The sequence below is a fragment of the Gymnodraco acuticeps genome, unplaced genomic scaffold (assembly GCF_902827175.1).
Source record: "Gymnodraco acuticeps unplaced genomic scaffold, fGymAcu1.1, whole genome shotgun sequence".
Lineage (NCBI taxonomy): Eukaryota > Metazoa > Chordata > Actinopteri > Perciformes > Bathydraconidae > Gymnodraco > Gymnodraco acuticeps.
Window position 1 is genome coordinate 3050450 of NW_022991286.1, and position 20640 is coordinate 3071089.

Consider the following 20640-nt stretch of genomic DNA (forward strand, 5'->3'; position numbering starts at 1 on the left):
GGCTATTAAATAGGGATGCTCCGATCGATCGGTCACCGATCGATATCGGCCGATACTCACTCTCTACCGATCGATCGGTGCTCTCTAAACATGCCGATCGCGAGAGCCGATTGCGAGAGCCGATCGCATGACGTAAAATACATGACACTTTTCTCTGTGTGCGGCAAAACAAGCTCGCCAAAATGGCTTCACCGGTCTGGCATTATTTTAAGGTGTCCGAAAAAGACAGTGAAATAGCGGTATGCAACGTGTGTGTGTGAAGCAGAAATCCTGCAGCTCCGCCCGCCGGACCGGTAAGCACAGCGAAACACACACACACAGGGAGAACCAGACCGCAGTTCATTTCCTCATATTCCAAACGAAAAATTACGGTAGCAAATCACCCGGTTCTTTACGACCAGAACTATTAACGGGATACAAACCGGAGGAACCAGGCATGGAGGGAGGTGGCAGAGACAGTGGGTGAAACTGGTAGGTTTTCGCCTGTTTGGGGAGTTTATATATATATATATATTGCTCGCATAAAATCCCCGGGGTTTTTTGCTTTGTATGTCGGGGGCGGGAGATTCATGTGATTGGTTGTTGGTCGCGTTGCTCGCAAAAAATCCCCAAGCTTTCAGACACGCCCAGCTCCAAGATTTTCAAGATTTTTGAAAAGCTGCTGCGTGGACGTACCGTAAGAGTTAGACCTAACACACTTAGCTATTTTATCTACCTCTGGAACAAGCTAAACTAGTTATTATAAATATATGTATTCTTCATTGTCGGGTCACTCATTACTGGATCAGTGAGCTGCATGAGATACTGACAGGCTGTCAGGAGGGGGAGAGAGAGAGGAAAAGAGAGCGCTTCCGCTAATTTCTCCCGTGTTATTCTCCAAAGTGAATGTAAACTTGAATAATGTACATCATTTGAATGTAATAATTAAGTTGATTGTTGTTTGTGGAAGCTCCAGTGAATGAGCCCCATTAACTGAGTTTTAAACATCATTTTAAATGGAAGATTTAAAGTGATGTTTAAATCTTCCATTTATGCCCCGCCCACTCGATCGGTATCGGCCGATACTGATTCCGGCAATCGGTGATCGGCCCCGAAATTGGCGATCGGAGCATCCCTACTATTAAACGATAGTATTTGTTAGCAAAATGGCTAATGTTTTAAAGAATTAACACCAGAAACAGTACATAGCGTTACCCAGAGCCCTATAGTAGTCTACTATAGTAGTACAGGGTTGCCAACTTTGGGTACCTGGCTGGAGTGAGATTTTGATATCATGGGTTTAATTACACATCTGCACACGAAATGACTGCTATCGTGTCAGTAGCGGGACCTTAGCATATAGGATATACATATACAAATACACAATATTGGACACAGACTACAAAGTGGCAAAGGGCACACAGTTTCATTCACTAATGAAAGTCAAACACATCTTTGTTTCCACTGTTTTATGGTGTGCCTGTCGCAATAAGCAATTAATTGACTTATCGGCTCCGGAGTGTTTTTGTTGGGTAATCTATGGTAGGGCTAACCCTTACAGTGGTGGGGCTCAAATCAGTATTTGCAATGTAATTACATACACGCTCTATCGCCCCCTTGACAGTGAAACGCCACGCGTGAGGTTTACATTATTTCCCTGTCTCAATCCAAATTGAACTGTATGAAATAAAAAGGCACATTTGTCTTGTAGTAAATAAAAAGAGTGACCTGGAGCCAACCCTGCAATTTCCCCACAAGTGAAAGAGTTGACATGCTGAAAACCCAACCCCTGCAGGGGGGTCTGGGGGGGATTCTCCCCCAGGAGATTTTTTGAAATACTAACATAAAATACACAATCTGGTACTCTCTTGAGAAGAAAAATAAATAAATCTATTACTACACGACATATTTAAATGAAGCTGAACCTGCTGAACCTTCTCTCCTCACAAAGAGAAGAGGGAAGAGGCTGTGTGAATTACTTACATGGTGGATAAGGGTGGATAGCCCCCATTGTTCTGTGTGTCAAAATGGAAGACAGCCCACACACACACCTATCAATCATCAAACCGTGGGGTCTTATTTCATTACGTGTTGATTTCTATCAACACGTAATGTTGTATCGATGTATATAGAGATGTACTACATAGTGATGTGTCGGTCGCGAACGAGCCGGCTCAAAGAGCCGGCTCTTTTAAGTGAACGACGGGAGCCGGCTCTCGCCCGCGAACGAGCCGTTTTTTTTTTTGCGGAGGGATTTAGATCGGCATGAAGGCACATTGTGCAATGTGCACATTATCCCGCTTATCACATGGCCACATTCTCAACAAAGTAACGACATGACTCCCAATATTAATTGAAATGCTTTTATGGATTTAGAAAATGATTTTATTGATTTAAAAAATAGTTTTATGTATTGATTTAAATTGACATGCATCCGCTAAGAAAAGTAGTCCGTTGTTACTGTTTGAACTAACGTAGCAACGGCAGGAACTGCTTCGATAGTGTTTTTGAGGAGCTTTTTGATTACAGATTTGAAAACATTGTTGCTTGCTTTAAAAGTAGCACAATTCATTTAGTCAAACCTTGGAAAGTATCTAGATATCCCTGCCCTAATGCCAAAGTAACTGGCAACTGAATATGTGTCGCCGTTTGATGTCTATGTCTGGACCGCTGCGTAAAAAGGAGGGTTTCTGCCCCATTACTTCTCTTCTTACTTCTATAAGAATAAAACACGGAGGACGGAGATCTCTTTTTCTCCCCCTCTTCTGACAGCCCAGCAGCTGATCTAAAGCACACTCCCCTCTCCTGCAGGGGGGCGTGGTCAGCTGCAGCTCACAGAATCAGCCCCCTGCAAAAACAGCGCTGGAAAGAGGAAATAGAGCGAAATGAGGCATGGCTAAAATGCAGGATCTATTTGGTATTTTGAAAAAAAAACTATATTTATATAGCTTATATAGGTCGATACAGTAGCCCCTTTTTAAAAATAGTTTTTATAGGTGTTGCTATCTGTTTTGTGTAGCGTGGTTCTACAAGCAAGTCAATGCATTCATTGGGTGGTATCAGAGAGTTACACGGGTCTGTAAATGCAATGAAAACAATTGGCCACAGCAAATCATTTATATTAAAAATGTAATTGTTACTTTAGAATACTTCAGTACAAAGGATGTATTGAATAATTTAAGTGATATATGTGTACACATATAAATCATTAGTCAAAACAGGGCTACATTTGATTTAATTAAAAGGTATAATATGTGGTAAACTGAAGAGCCGTTTGGGAGCCGAAAGAGCCGGCTCTTCTTGGTGAGCCGAGCCAAATGATCCGGCTCACCAAGAAGAGCCGGAATTCCCATCACAGCAAAAGTATTCTCCGTCGGAACTTCCTACAACAACACCACGCCGTTATCTTGATTCTGATTGGCCATAAGACATTATCAAAGATGTTCTATTGAGAAGACGATCACTGCGTGACAACAGTTTTCAAAACCGTTTCTAGTCTTCGGTATTCTTGTTTTGGCGTGAGAATAGTTTGGGCAGCGTGAGAGCCTGAGATTGAGAGTGAAAGCGTGTGTCACACGCCAGATGCGTGAGAGTTGGCAACCCTGTAGTAGTAGTATAATAATAATAATAATAATAATAATAGTAGTTATACTATAGGGCTCTGGCGTTACCTAGCTTTTGACAGCTAATGTTAGCGTAACCCGGAGCATAAGCTAGCTGATTAGTACCGGTTACCTTCATAGTTGTGTATATATGACGCAGCATATAATTTGAAGCCTTTATCTACTTTGCTGGCTGGGGCTTTAGTCGTCCGGCAAATCCGATGAACATCTGACATTTTTAATTTCGGAAGCTCTTGTAGGCAGCGGGTGTAGATGGTCGTCATTTTCAAACAGGAAATGAATCGGCCGCTATGAGTAGAATGCGGAAGTGACTGTGCATGTAGCCTATTGCTGTCAAGAATCCACAACGAGATAGCGTTGGTAACTTTCCGATGCACACAAATCTTCATATTGTTACCTTTTTTTGGTAATACATATTTGTTCTAGTCCCCAGTATATGGCCCGCCAGCTTTAACAATGGGGAGCTGTACTGCTCCCCCATATTGTAACTTTTAACCATACCACAGAGCTGATAAAACAGAGGGTATACAAGCCAACTTTGAAATAAATGGGCTTTAATGGAGTTATAAGAGAGGTGAAGTGATAATGTATTTCTGTAGTCCGACCTGGAAGCTAGCAACGCAAAAAGCAATTTATCAATTGGATATCGGTATATTGCAGAATACAAACTTTGTGACCAACACAGGTTTATTGGTTGATACTTACAAGTTTTTTTTATTTTTGAAGGGTAAACAATCGTCAGGAATAAAAAGCTAATGTTATGCTATAAGCTAACAACATCACGGTTGCATGGCTGCATGTCACCACCGCTAGGCTTAATGCGAACTCGTGTTGGCGTGATACGATACATAGTTTATTTAGTCCCTTTTTTTAAAACACAATTTTTATGTTACTCTGAAGCTTAAAACACTCACGAGTGGGGTATGTACAATAGTCACAAAAACTCACCTCTTCAATCTGGCTTTTAATGTGTGATTGTTTTTGTATTATTTGACTTTAACTAGTACACTACTATGTATTTGTTGTTCCTTCCTTTTCTTTTCTCTTCACTATATCTGTAAAGCGTCTTTGAGCACCTGTAAAAGCGCTAACAAATTAAATCTATTATTATTATTAATAGGGATGCTCCGATCGGCCGATACTCACTCTCTACCGATCGATCGCTGCTCTCTAAACATGCCGATCGCGAGAGCCGATCGCATGATGTAAAATACATGACACTTTTCTCTGTGTGCGGCAAAACAAGCTCGCCAAAATGGCTTCACCAGTCTGGCATTATTTTAAGGTGTCCGAAAAAGACAGTAAAATAGCGGTATGCAACGCGTGTGTGAAGCAGAAATCCTGCAGCTCCGCCCGCCGGACCGGTAAGCGGAGCGAAACACACAAGAGTTAGACCTAACACACTTAGCTATTTTATCTACCTCTGGAACAAGCTAAACTAGTCATTATATATATGTATTCTTCACTGTCGGGCAGTGACGTGCGGTGAGGTTCATGGCTGGTGAGGCACTGACTCTTTCAGAGTCAGATTTACAAATATCATATTTTGACCATAATCGACATATTCGGTTATTTTCAAAAGCTTTTTTAGTCTGATGCTTCGATTCATTTTAAACAGACCGTTCAACAAAAGGATACCCAAAATCTAAATATTGGATTGTTCTTTCTTAGTAAGATCCCATTTTCATTACAATTGGGGTCTTACCTTGACTTGAAGATGAAGTCCATGCTATCCTTCTGGACAACAATCTCTATTACTTTTTTGTAAAAGTCCTCCTTATCTTCCTCTAGTTTCAAAAGTCTAGTTTGTTGTTTGCGTCGCGTCTACCGCCATGGGCTGCTTCTCAGGTCGACTATTTTCATTTCCTCGCTCCTCGGTCCTCGGTCTCACCGGAAGTTGATTTGCCTGCGCCATCTTGAGTACCGTCCCATGGCTCTTATTTCTGCCGGAGGACCGAGGATCGAGGATCGAGGAGCGATCATGGAGGAGCGATAACCGAGGAACCACCAGACCATCCTCCGATGAAATCCTCAGATACTCACCCCGCCCCCTTACTGTGTATCGCTCACTGATTGGACGAGGCAGTGCATGCACTGATCTGATGCTTCTTGACATGAGAGCAGAGTGAAGAAAATACATGAACCTCACGGGAGTCACTCCTCAGTTTATACCGTGTTTTGTTTCAATTAATGTATCATTTAGTTACAAATATGTGATATATCTGAACAACAAAGTGGTCAAAAATCATTTAATTCATTTTTTGGAAACATTTTCATGATCGCTTTTTTCGTTTTACATTTTCATTTATTGTCATTTCCATTCAGTCAGTCATTAAGTGCTATTTAAATGTTAATTTGCTACATATCCACACAAACTGTGCAATCCAATGAATGTTAATCTAACTGGGTTTTGATAGATAATATATCTCTTTTTCTTCTCTCAATTATTTTATTTCTATTGTGCACTCTAATCAATATTAATCAAACTATTGTTCGTTTATACATTTTAAGAATGGCGTTTATCTTTTTTGAGAATTAGTTCTTATTTTATTTATTGGGGTCTACAACAGATGATACAAATGTTTGTGTCAGTAAATGTGTACTAACAGAGGCGGGGGTGTGTGTGGAAATAACGGGGACAGAGCTGCTGTCAGACGATCAGCTGTGCAGCGTCATCACAAACCGACGTCGCTTCACGTGACGCTCCGGAGGAAAGGACGTCCCATTGCTCTTAAAACTCATTTCCCTGCTTCTCGTGGTTTCCTTGCGTCCCTCCATGCTTCCCTGGTGGGAGGGACTAAACGCAGGGAAACGACGCAAGTGAGGGAAGCAAGGATTTCATTTAATCGACCTGAGAAGCAGCCATAGTCTACCCCGTCTCTACGTAGAATAACAGTAGCAACAAGAACCTGTGGGCTCACTTGCGCCCCCTTCAGTGCGGCAGAGGTTATGGCTGCCTCCCCTGGTGCTTTTTTCATTGCCGTTGTATGATGAGACCAGCGAGCCTAAATATCATATATACGTGAAATAAGTTATTTAGAGACTATGGATGGCGAGGATAAATGTAATAAAGGGATCTGCAAACATTACATTGGTGACATACAGTGAGATGGTGCAGGCATGCGCTTAGGGCCCGCTTTCCAGCCAGTTTCTGTGGGGTGACGCATTCTGAGGTGAGGCAGAGCTCATCTGTGCCTCACCTTACCCCACAGTAACTGGCTTGAGCGCGCTCACAAAATAAGTGCCCGCGTTAAATTAGTGCCCGCGCTCCAGCCAGTTACTGTGGGCTTACGTGAGGCAGAGCTCGTCCCTGCCTCACTTCTCATCGCTACCCGTAGTTGTAGCGGAGGAGCTCTGCAAATTTGCTGATTTTGACTATAAAAAGCGATTGGAATCATACATAAATCACATTTACAAGTTACAACACAGATCAGTGGAGACATTTTATTATTATTACTATTTAGTTTTTCTTTAGTTGTTTTTCCGTTACATAGGAGTATGACAGGTGAGGCTCTGCCTCCCCTGACTGCACGTCTCTGCTGTCGGGTCACTCATTACTGGATCAGTGAGCTGCATGAGATACTGACAGGCTGTCAGGAGAGGGGGAGAGAGGGGGGAAAGAGGAAAAGAGAGCGCTTCCGCTCATTTCTCCCGTGTTATTATCCAAAGTGAATGTAAACTTGAATAATGTACATCATTTGAATGTAATAATTAAGTTGATTGTTGTTTGTGGAAGCTCCAGTGAATGAGCCCCATTAACTGAGTTTTAAACATCGCTTTAAATGGAAGATTTAAAGTGATGTTTAAATCTTCCATTTAGCCCACTCGATCGGATCGGCGATCGGTATCGGCCGATACTGATTCCGGCGATCGGCCCCGAAATTGGCGATCGGAGCATCCCTAATTATTAATAGTATTTCATGTTGTAGAACCAGACGTGAAACTCTAGTAAGCTTGTGTTACCTTATTTCAGGCTTCTTAACGCAACCATATTCCAAAAACCATTGAATTGGTCAAATGCGAAGTCTTTTGCGGGTTTTAGGACTCGTTACTACACCACTTGAATATTTTCGGTATAAATCAGAGGTGTTGGGATCTGAAGACTGAACATGTGTCTGCTGTTCCAAAAAAACATCTGTGTTATTGTCAGAAAACGTAGCTCACAACTTGGCAGCTTGGTTTGTTGGCAGATGTATCACAGCATCATTTACTTGCAGGATTAACAACTTGATATTTGTAGCCATGAATAAGCCAATACATAAAGTAACGTGTGGGAAAATTAGAGATGTTTTCTTTCTGCCTGTGAGACATTTTATTTTGTAATTAATCTCTGTCATTTTGCACTATACAATCTGAACTATTGAAATATCTTTCAATATATAATTTTTTTTTAAACAAACAAAGCTCTAATCTGATAGATATTACATGCTGCAGCAGTTTATTCAATATGACACCAAACCATCCTTCCTGTAACAGTATATCTCCTTAGCAAAGAAACTGACTCTGACTTTAAAATCAGATTGAGTTTGAGTGGGTGCATGGATGAATTCCAACCTTGAATGTGTCAGGAGAACTGGATACCATGTTTTGAGGGGCCGGCCAGTCATTCAAATGAAAGTTACTCACCAAGAATATATGCCAAGAAAAAAGTCACTTTTAGTTTACTGTTTCTTCAGCCTTTAGTTTTAAAGAGATAACAACTTACTGCAGCTTTTCCAGGATTCTAGGTATTAAATCCTTATGTTTCGAAACACCTTGCAATTGTTATACTAGTACAAAGTTGCAGCATAGCTCTTTGGTATGCCTAAGCCATCATGATATTAATGCTCACAAGATGGCATATTTGCAGTCAGAGAGGGAAGTCATGTTTTGGTTCTGCCCTATGGACTCTTTCTTGTTTCTGGGTACATGCACAGTGGGGGGCTGAAATGTGAAAACAGTGTGAACCTCCCACGTTTTGCATCTATGCGTATCACTGGCAGGTTAGGTAGCAGAGTTAGCAACTTTGTTGTCAACACCCACCGAGACCAACAATAGAACAAAATAACCACTACACTGCAGAGGGAATCCGCCATTCCAGTCACTCTCTTTTGTGTACAAAAATCATCCCAATGGCTCATTTAATGTTCTTTACTTGTAAATTACTTTTCGCTCAACATGTAGGAAACTATATATTTCTTATTACACAGCCTAGATTCTGATCGGTCAATTTGGAAATTCCAGAGTTCTGCTATTTTTGGATGTATGGAATCCATCCACCATGGTACTTTTTTAATATGTATTTTCCTATTCGGGGAGAGCACAAAACCTTGGATTCATGATAGCTAAACCGTCCCCAGTAAAGAAAAGAAAATGAGCGCAAGAGAAGGAAAGAGGTTAAAAGACAGACCGCTGGATGTCAAAGAAATCAGCAGGAGAAAACAAACAGGAAGTAAACACTAACGGGAACACGGTATGGTCTCTGGCAGTATTAAATACTTTTTAATGGAAAATAAAATGTGAACAGACTTGGATGGTTACAGAAAACCCCAATCGGCGCTGCCGACCTTTTAAGTTACGTTGCTGTCGGCATAGTTTTAGTTGGTGTGCAGTGGAACGGACTATTTATTTCGTAGCTAAAGCAATACGATAGTTTTGAAATCAATATTGTTAGCCAAGTCGTTGTTTTTTTATCCCTTACTTGGTATACAGCATGGTATTAACTACTACAATTAAAACGTTTTGTTGCAATCCAATTCATATCAATGGTTGTTCCATGTTAGACTCAACATAGTCACGTCACCACTGACGTTTTTTTACCTTTTAATTAAAAAACATTATATTTCCTTTGAGTGGAAACATAACTACAACCAGAGTTTGGTTTGTAGCTGAAGAACATAATGCAAAAACTACAGACTCAATGGAAGAGAAGCAGCTCCTTTTGTAGACATGAAGGGCCCATTTCTAATGTAATGAAAACAACAATTCTTAGTTTCAGGTGGTCATACACCGATGGGATCATAGTTATGAATATTATATTTCATTTTGGTGGTTGTGGCAACTTGAAATAGCTAGCCATTTTGTTGAGTTACCTCTTAGTCTATAGCAGTGGTTCTCAAAAATTATTGATTGAAAATAATATGATACAGTACTATTACGTCTGGGTCTCTGTGTTTCATTAAAGCTCGTGTGTGTGTGTGTGTGTGTGTGTGTGTGTGTGTGTGTGTGTGTGTGTGTGTGTGTGTGTGTGTGTGGGTGTGTGTGTGTGTGTGTGTGTGTGTGTGTGTGTGTGTGTGTGTGTGTGTGTGTGTGTGTGTGTGTGTGTGTGTGTGTGTGTGTGTGTGTGTGTGTGTGTGTGTGTGTGTGTGTGTGTGTGTGTGTGTGTGTGTGTGTGTGTGTGTGTGTGTGTGTGTGTGTGTGTGTGGTGCAGGAATAAGTCCTTAAACCCAAAGATGTGGAACGATCCATTTTGTGTGTGTGCTCGAGCTCGAAAACACAATTTTTCCTCTTGTTGTACATTGGTATTTCCCCAGTCTTTTTACCACTTGTAGCAGCAGTGGTGCTTAAGGAAACCCGACTCCTACTCTGGAAACGGCCTCAAGATATACTAGAAATAAAGTATTTAATTAACATAGATAAATAGTACAATAGCAATTATGCCTTAAGATTTTAACTAGTGTGTTATTAGCTTTGTGCCTTGGGTGACTGTAATGCTCATATTGTTACAGGCTTAATGAAGAACACTTCTCACAATCAGTGCTTGCCTGTGTTTTATTGATCAGTTGGCTTCAAACAAAGCATATTTAATTGTGTTATAGTGTATTCATGTTTTAAAGGACTGCAGCAAAGTTGTGTTTCAGAGACTGAACACCGTCTGTATTGGATTGTGTCTCTTAATGTCAGTCTTGCAAAAGGTTGCAGAAGGTTTGCAGAGCCAAGATAATTATAACGCGTGTCTAAAGATGAAAATATCCCACATTAATGTGAAAGACCACGCTTTCTTTAATACCCTAACTCATCTGCTTCTAACTCTTTTTCTTTCTTATGTATTATCTTATTTTGTCCATTCATGTAATTTGCACCAAAAAAACTAATTTCTTTACAGGCAATAATAGTAAAACAAAAGAAAGATATGGCATATCGTCAGCCTTAAATACATGTTGTGTTTTGCCAAAAGACAGGAAAGAGAAGAAATGAATAAGAAAAAATTGTTTAGCATACATTAGTAATTATAAAAACACGGACACAATGATATTTAAACTAATGAGGTTACATTTAATAGTAAAATCCATGTTAATATATCATTAATTAACATTTGAAAAAATCACAAACTCTAATGTAGAAAGTGCTGCCTTCCTTCTTTCTTACTCTAATGTGGACTTTCTCTGGCCTAGGGTCAGCGCCGCACACAGGGTGATTACATATTGATTCAGTCAGTCAGCCCATCACCTCTTCAACCGCTCATCAAATATAAAAGAGAAGTAGCGCTGAAGAAAAAACAATGCTGAGGTTTATCTCCTTTCACTGATGGGACTTCAGGGGCTGAAACAACGTGAGCCAATGGAAATCAATGGCTGAGCACTGCAGCTCATGTATAGGACAACTTTATCTCACCAGCACAGACTGTTAGACACACACACACACACACACACACACACACACACACACACACACACACACACACACACACACACACACACACACACACACACACCCTTAAGCCTGTGTTTGGAATACATAGTGAGGCATAAAATGTTTGGGCTGACAAAAAGACTGAAACAATTGTATTAAATTGTGGGAAGCCAAAATTGTGATTACATTTTTAGAATGTAGTTTAAGAGCTGCATAATTTTCAATTTCATTTTTTAATATAAATTGAAAATTATGCATCTCTTAAACTACATTCTACAAATATAGAACAAGTCCATCATATATACTGCTCTTTTGTTGTATTTAAAACTGATGTCCACATTGTACTTAATGTATTAAAATGAGTTATTGTTTGTGTTTTTCCTTTGTGAAGTATTACATTTACACAGAAGTAAACACACAGGCTTTACCATGTGGTTATCTCATTTAGACAGGCTATACCGTCACATGTATTGGTATTAGGAAACAAAATAACTTATATTGTGATATACCACGCCATTTTTGGCCTTATACCAAGCTCTACTCTGTACTCCTGTCATCTCGCCAGCGTTCACTCACACTCTCTGCACAGCAACCACCAATCGAGCTCAGACAACTTTTCCTGAAGCAGAGCTCAGATTACTTTTTCAAAACCATTTGTTACCTTTACTGACAATGCCCTGATTCTTATACTATGGGTTATAAATATATCTTCCCGTGCATCCAGCTCTTATGAGCTAAAACTGTTTTTTTTGGGCGCTGTGATGCTAGGCAGACTGGCACCAGGAGTCCTGCCCGCCTGCTGAGATGCAGCAGTCATCAGGGAGGAGGCCCAGAGAGAGGGAGGGGTTGTGAGAACCAATACTTGCTCTCACCTCTCCCTTGCCGCTTTTAATTCCTCCATCCCTTTCTCTCTTTTTTCCTCGCTACTGGCAGCCGGTTGCAACCTCTCTCACTCCCACGCAAACAACATGGACTCTCCACAGTGGGTGGACTCACTAATCGAAAGAGCGCATGAGAAAAGATTAGAACCGTGTTGAAAAAATTACAATGAACTCAGATTAAGCCCTTGAAAGAGGTGTAGCAGTCACTGTGTGTGAAATTAACATAGCAGACCTCTGCTCAGAGTGCAATTGGTGTGTGAGTTATACGTTGAGTCACTCTTTCAGAAATCCTGACAGCATATGTCGGAGTGTGACCGACAGCATGTGAAAAAGAGCAGTGCTGGTTGGCACAGATTGGCAGATGCTCAACAAACTTGATCAGCTTTCCAAAGTTGCGATGTATAGCATAAACCACAAAAATCAGGTGCGGTGCTCACAGACCCCTGATGTCTGAAACACATAATGTGTGGTACAAGACTTCAGTGTCACTTTCTCCTCTGTTTTTGGTCAGCGTCACTGCAGTCGTGCTGCACTATTGTCATTTGTGACACCATGACGTCAAAAGCGATATCGACAAATCCGAATAGCAGCAAGGGGGAGGGAGCTTGTTCATTGTGGAAAAAAGAAACACAGCTGAGTTCAGAATGGTAGCGTCTACCCCGCATTAAACTTCTTCTTCTGTGGTGGTCAGGAACTACCAAGAGTTGATTCCAAATTGAATATGTTTGATGTTCCCTGGATGGGTTTACTAAAATGAATGTGAGTTAACATCTTGTTTAACTCCTTTCCGTCAGCCTGATATCATGTTTGCTGATTTGTGTTTGGAAAGGGAAGTTATTGAGTTTTGTTATGCCCTAGCCAATTCGTCCGTCAGACATCATTTTAAAATGTCGATTTAAGAGTTGTCTTTCCTTAAGGTAAATATCAACTGTCAATTTAACAAATGAGTTAGTGATTCAGAGGTCTGCAGCGATTCTACAAAATGACCTTTCTTTTAGAAAAAGGCCAACCCTTGTAATGAACCCCTGTAGACTGGGACCAGAATTAACTGACAGTAAATGGACAGCATTTATAAAGTGCTTTTCCAATCTTTGTGACAAGTTGTTAACAAGTCAGCTTTCACACACATTAATGCAGAGACAGAGGCTGCTATGCAAGGTGCACCCAGGTAGACTTACATTCATACACACTCACAGATCCTTGGCCCCAAGGATGCATCAACATGTCCCCTATAACAACTTTATAATAGGGGATTTTGGAGAATGTATTTATATTATTAATCCAGTAGAATGTGGTAATAAAATGTTTGGATTACCAACCGCCTCTTACTAACAAGAATAAAAGAAGAAGAAGCATTGACATGTTAGGGATCAACCCATGGATGTACACAAAGTGAACTGGATACAGTGTCGGAGGTGGGCCCTGTTCATCCCTATGAGAGTTCCTCAGTGGCTCATGAAGCCACAATGGAGCAACAGTAGATTCAAAAAGTTACCCGATCTGGGCCCATAGAGCATGCGCACTTGAGTGTCCCTTAAGCCCCTCCTCCAATCTCCCGTTATAGAGAGGCGAAGTCCCTCCCTTTCCGGTGGACCTCATGGGACATTATTTCGGAAAAATTAGGTTGAGGTTTGTCAATCTCAAAAAATAATTTCCGTGTCAAAAAAGTCACAGTTTATCGTAAAACTGTTGAAATATAAGACTATGAAAAATATGCAACTAGAAAGTGTTACGAACTCAGACACTTAGGATGTAGGACCCAATTGCAAGACCCGGGAGACAGAGGTAAAGTATTTGTAAGATACTTTATTTTCCAAAACAGCATTGAACAACAAAAAAGGTAACTATCAAATCTCTAGCCGAGATGACAAAAATAGAGAACAAAAAATGAAAGCGCTCACGTAGTGAGGAATCAAAACTTTTCAAGAGTACAAGGAGCATAGACCTGACCATAGCAAGAGACAATACGCATAGACCTGAACATGACAAGAGACAAAAACGAACTGACACTGAACACTGGGAGACAGGGGAATTTAAACACAGGGTAACAAGACACAGGTGGGAATAATCAGGGGCGGGACTGACGCTGATTAGCACAGGAGACACAGAAGGGGTGACAGGTGAAAACAATCAGGAAATTAGACACCCCAGGGAAACTAACGACAGACAGGAAAACACAGGGAAAAAAACCCAGACAATATACAGGGAGGAAAACATGACAAGGAGAACAGAAAAACACCCACTACCAGACACACAAACTTAAAACCGTGACAGAAAGACTACAAATCCCAGAATCCCGGTCCCGCATGCTGGCTCTTACGGAACCGACTAACTCCCCTTTTGTGTATGTACAGTTCTCAACATGCCCAGACTTGTAGTGATTTTCACCTCGTTTAATACTTTTCGCCTCATTCTGAAAGAAAGAAGTGAAATGTGCCAACGTGACGGCCGTCTTGGTGTGTGGTGCGAGACGGGAGATGTAGTTCATTGAGCGGTTTCACACAAAAACATTTGTTACTTCACAGTTTTACGACACATTTTAATTTTTTTTACTTGCAAAATTATCTTTTAAATTAACAAACATCATATGTGTAATTCGTGGCACAATTCAAACGGGATCGAAAGATAATCTTTCTCTCGCCATTGACTTCAATACATACTTTTCCCGAAATAAGGTCCCATGGAGGTCCACCGGAAGGGGAGGGACATCGCCTCTCTATTGGCTCAGTCAAACTAATTATTTGGGATTCAGCTTTTATCAAATAAAATAAAATCAAGTTTTATTTATATAGCACATTTACGGAGCGTCCACACAGCAGCGTGCGTTGACGCTTGGAGGTGGGCGTATCTGAAGCTTGGGGATTTTTTGCGAGCAACGCGGCCAACTACCAATCACAAGAATCTCCCGCCCCCGACATACAAAGCAATAGCAATGTTAAAACGAAGTAAACTTTTGAAGCCAGCAACGCTCCACGTCGCTTCCCAAAATGCAGTTTGGCTAAAAGTGACGTCACCCCATTCAAAGTGAATGGGCAGAAGCGTTGGAAGCTTCAACGCACGCCGCTGTGTGGACGGGCCGTTATAAACGATTTTTGGTCGAGCCAAAGTGCTGTACATATAATAAAAATAGCCTACAGTAGAGACACTTTACAGCAAATACAACAGCACAGATTGTTCAGAATATCAGTATGAGAAAAAAACGACACCCTCTATCCTTAGACCCTCACATCGTACAAGGAAAAACTTCCGGAGAAAACCCACAGTTTAAAGGGAAAACATGGGAGAAACCTCAGGCGCATTATCACAACTTTTAGACCCTAATGATTTAAATAAGGACTTTTATTTCGTACTGGTGGGTTTATACAGCTAAGAGACATTATAGGGCCTGATTTACAGACATCTCTATCACAATAAAAGTCAATGGTAAAAAGTCATTTTGGGCCAAATGACGTCACGGAGTGGAACGTGGGTGAAGTACCACCGTTTGGCCGCTACGAAAATGTGCTTCAACGGTTAGTGATCTTCCTTGGGACTTGGCATCAAACCACCGTCTTATTCAAGGAGGATCATCTAGTTTTCAACCGACCTCTGTTTAAAATATGGGATGTACACTTTAGTTTACAGTTTTACATTTCTTTCAAAGTTATTGAAATGTAGAAATGCATGTTTTTCCTTTAAACAGAGAGTGTTATCCTCAAGGAACTCTCAAGACATTTACACATTGGTAACATTTGGATATATTGAGGGAGAAGTTGTGTGAAAATGTTCCCACTGTGACACCTGAACACCATTGTCGGCCCCCAGCTGCTTCCATGAAGAGCACTGTGACGTCAAACCACTCCACCATCACATCTCACACATCACAAACACTTAGTTCAGGAAGCAGCGCGCCAACAGCTACTGCTGAATATCAAGTATCCTCAGCACAAACTTGATATTCATGTATTGTTGGCTGTTTTGGTTCCACGGTGTGAAGACACATGCGTACGGAAACAGACCGCCCCAGAGCTTAATCAACCCCAAACTCTCTCTGACAATCACCATGATTAGTGCTCCACTCACATAATGAGCTCATCTGTCTTCTCTCAGCGAAACCATTGATTCACTGTAATGTGACACCATGCCAGTTAGGAGAAGGACTGCTATGAAAAATGCCAGCCTGCTGCTGAGGTGGCACTGCTGGAAGCTATTCATTCAGTGGATGTGAGGTGAAGAATCGTCTGACAGCTGATGGATTACAGCAGCTCCTTACTCTTAGTCATGCTTAATGAAAGACAGTAAATACAAAGTATTCCCGTGCCCATTCATGACGTGTGTTTGGTGCAAGCTAAATTCTGTAAACGGTAGCTAATCCCTTTTTTAAATGTTATTTGACATATATATAATTCCCCACACTTCACAATTTCCTTAAGCATCCAACTCATTTTCTCCAACATATAATGCAACTTTACTGAAAATACTACTTACTGTGTGAGTTAATTTAGATTACATTAAAATGGTACTGCTACTTTACTTACATTTTATAGTGGTTACATAGCAGATTCAGATTTCATAACAATAACAATAAAATGTGCCTTAATCTTCACATCTAAAATGTACATTTGTACTTTTAAAGGTAACAGGGAAAGTCTGTGTAAAAAAAGTGTTGGTGAAAGCTAGACTCTGGTTTCAGACAGAGGGTGAAAAGAGGTGCTGCAGCACAGGCAGAATGAGACAAATAAAGAGCTTTTTGAACATTAAAGCATGGAGACATGTCACAGTAGAGACACAAAATACAAATATGAACCTGAAATGAGCATATGTCCTCTTAAATACTACTCGGACTACAAGAGAAAATCAGAACGCTTGTGATACCAAAATCATGTCCTGTTCTGCCTTCATATGCATATCTTTAAGATATTTTCTCTTCCGGTAGAAAAAAATCCTCATTCATTTAATTGTTCTGAACTAAAACAACTCTTTATGTTCATCTACAGCTAATAGAGCCTTCAGGAGTTATTGTCTTTTTACAAAAGTCTCTCTTTGTGTCTATAGCCCTGAGCAAGAAAACACAGTTTGTGGAAGCTCAGAATGTATTTCAATCTAAAATACTGTTTTGGAGGAAACCTCCTTGATAAAGCCTCATTTTGTCTTCATCTGGACTAAAGAAGTAATTTCTGCAAGAGATAAACACTCCATGAATCGCATTGGAATTTCTTTGGGAGGCTGCTCGGTTACTTCATCTTGCATCAGAACCACTTATAGAATCTAAACACCACACAGTAATAAGTGAACACGTAAAGAGAAGCACAGACAGAAAGAGGAGGTGTTGGAAGTCACAAGGTGAGCAGAGGAAGCGTGAGAGAGTGGAGGAAGAGGTGTAAAGACGAGGTGTGAATCACGAGGCGATAATGCTGAAACACACACACGTACTAGAGAGAAAGTGTGTGCGTTAAAGAGATAAAAGGCCTGACGATGGGATGACTGTTCATACAGAGGACATCGAAACAGTGTGTTTGTGTGCAGCATGCATGTGTTTGAGAAATGTTCTGAAAGATAAAAGGAAAGTAAGGAGTGAATGGGTTTGTCATATTAGATTAGATATACTTTATTAAAGGGGCCCTGTTCTGCTTTTTGGGTTTACCTTTCCTGTAGTGTGTTATATAGGTGTTTGTGCATTGTCAGTCGTCAGTGGATGTAGCTAATGGTTTACTTTCCACACTGACCGTTTGTCTAAATAGGGCTAAAATCCCAAAGTTTCCTCTGGAGGGAGTTTCTCTCCTACCCCCCCTGCCTGAAACACCTCCATTGGACTCCTTTGTTTACTTCCGTGACATATTTGACATCACTATGTAACACTCGCACAACTGATCAGCTCTGTCTTTGTTAGTTTATTTGTGTATTTGACTGTTATACAGACATGTATTAAGCCCAGCACTTTCTTTCCCTTTGTGTGTATTCCCTTGCCCTTTATTTCCATTCTGACTCAACTCAGTTATAATTACATTTTACTAAGCCCTGCTCTGAACCTTCTAATCCCTCCTATATCCGCTGTCTCATGCAGCCAGGGCTGGAGCACTGCAGTCTTAGTCATAGCAGACGCTGCACCTGCCGCTCTGAAGAGCTTCCATCGAAGCTCAAACAGCCAAGGTTGCCACTCGGCGATCTGCAGACAGGCGAAGCTAAACTGCTAAGGCTGAAGCTCCGCACACAGCAGCTGCCGCAACAGTTCATTTCCAATGGCAACAGAAAGCAGATGCAGATCGGTCGCCATGCCAACCCTGGCTTGCTGACCCCTTGACCATATCTGCTCCCTCCCTCCAAACATCCTCCCATCCCACGCAAGAGAGAAGGAAAAGGCGTCCGAGGCAGAAACCTCGAGAGACTGAGTCAATTTACACTAAATCCACCCGAGCTGATCCTCATGCAGCTTCGCCAAAACACACTCCACACACAGTCCATACACACCTGCGTCCAGCAGATACTGCAGAGTGCTGCCCGCCCGACACTGTCAACACTGCTGTTGATTTCTTTGTCTTGGTACTCATCCTCAAAAAGCAAATATCAGCGTTTGACATTTATTTCTTCTTTCCTTTTTGTGGTTCTCTTTATACTGGGATATTCAGGAAAACATCAGGCCAGACATGTTATCCTCTCTAATACATTTTCTTTTTAAACATGAACGATTACAAATGAAATAAGTACTCCTCAACCACATTCACATGTTATATAGATAATGGACTTTACTTATATAGCGCTTTATCAGGTATTTTCGACCCCTCAAAGCGCTTCACATACAACAAGTCCTTCACCCACTCACACCTCCTTCATACAGAGTTTCTCTAGGGAAATAACAATCACACACATTCACACACCTTTGGCCATGGGTATCTTACATTGACATGTTGCATGGGCTGGGATCGAACCCACAACCTTCTGGCTGAAAGACGACGCACTGCCTCACAGCCACATAGCCATCTCTTACCCCTAGATTCCACCGGGTCCGTCTGCGGCGTGTTACGGCTGCGCCGCGGTTTTGGTCCGGCCTCCTCCGGCGTCATACCCTACCAGGCGGCTCGTAGTTTTAGTTGATTTGGGCATATTTCCTGGACAGGCTACTTTTTACAGACAAAGTTAATACTAATTGTAATATTCCAGTTATAAACGACATGAATCAAAGATGTGTTGCTGTATTTTAGTGGTAAAAAAATGCATTCATCATCATAATTATTCTATATATATAATTTACACAGTGCCTGTAAACCGGAGGAGAACGCTGGCCTTTCTCCTCTACTCTACGGAGGGATAGGGTCTGCAAAATGAGTTTGTGTGTGTATATATATATGCTCTGAACCTTCCACTTCCTGCCTGTCCGACATTACGTTACGGCTGCGTCGCGTCAAAAATAGGATTCATCCTAATTTTAGAGGAGCCCTGCGCCAAGACGCTTCTGAGCCGTAACACGCCGCGTGTGGTGGAATAGCACCCATTGACTAGAGTGGCCGTGAGCGCCGCGGCGCAGCCGTAACGCGCCGCAGACGGACCCGGTGGAATCTAGGGGTCAGTCAATCTATCAATAATAACCCTTTTGATCCATATACATACAGACATATGCAAACAAATACAAGGTGAAGGGATTTTGGTTACATAATGATATCATTATTATTAGCATTCCATGCTGGCTAAATACTGTCTATGCCTAATAGCTGTCCATTCAAATGAAGTACACTGGATATAAACCCCCCAAACAGGCGAAAACCTACCAGTTTCACCCACTGGCCGTTTCTCAATCGCGAGGAAACTGGCTTCCAAGCCAATATTTCAAGGATACTACGTCATCGAGTGCCGCCGAAGGACTGTTCCAATCTCCAGCATACTTGGAATTCCACCGAGGCCACGTCCTTGGTTTGGGGGTAATTTCGAGGCTGCACATGGGTAGACTTTGCGTCCTTCAAATCCCCACAATGCTTTGCGCACGGACCAATTTCCCCAAATCTGTGGAGGAAAATGTACACTTGCTAACCTGTTCCACTCTTCGTTTTCCGAATGTCAGGAAGGATTCTTGCCTAGCTTCTGAAGGAAGTGACTTGGAAGACATGTGCTACCAAGCAAGCATCCTCGCGATTGAGAAACGGCCACTGTCTCTGCCACCTCCCTGCATGCCTGGCTCCTCCGGTTTGTATCCCAGTAGGTAAAGAGGGACTGGTCATAAAGCACCGGGTGATTCCCTACCGCCACGATAATTTTCTCCTCCATTTTTTGACATTTGGGAAATGAACTGCGGTATGGCTCTCCCAACATACACACGGTTTGATTGGTTAGCGCTTGTACTAGCAGATTTGCATACGCGGGATATGATTGGCTGACGCCTCCGTCGAAGCGTCAAAAGTAGAACATTGCTCTACTTTTGCAGCGAGCACAATGCAGTTCGGCGAGGCGTGACGTCACCCCATTCAAAGTGAATGGGCAGAAGCGTTGAAGCGGCAACGCACGCCGCCATGTGTAGGGCCCGTAACTTATGGCAACACAAAATAAAACATGGGAGCGGTGGAGATGAGGAGGTGTCG

The 20640-nt window shown here is 41.6% G+C and overlaps 1 protein-coding gene across 1 annotated transcript in view; it reads left to right on the plus strand.

The window, feature by feature from the left end:
• The window catches only part of LOC117562177 (small G protein signaling modulator 1-like), a gene marked incomplete at its 3' end in the record, with an annotated part of 87498 nt that overhangs the window by 38280 nt on the left and 28578 nt on the right, over positions 1 to 20640 (plus strand).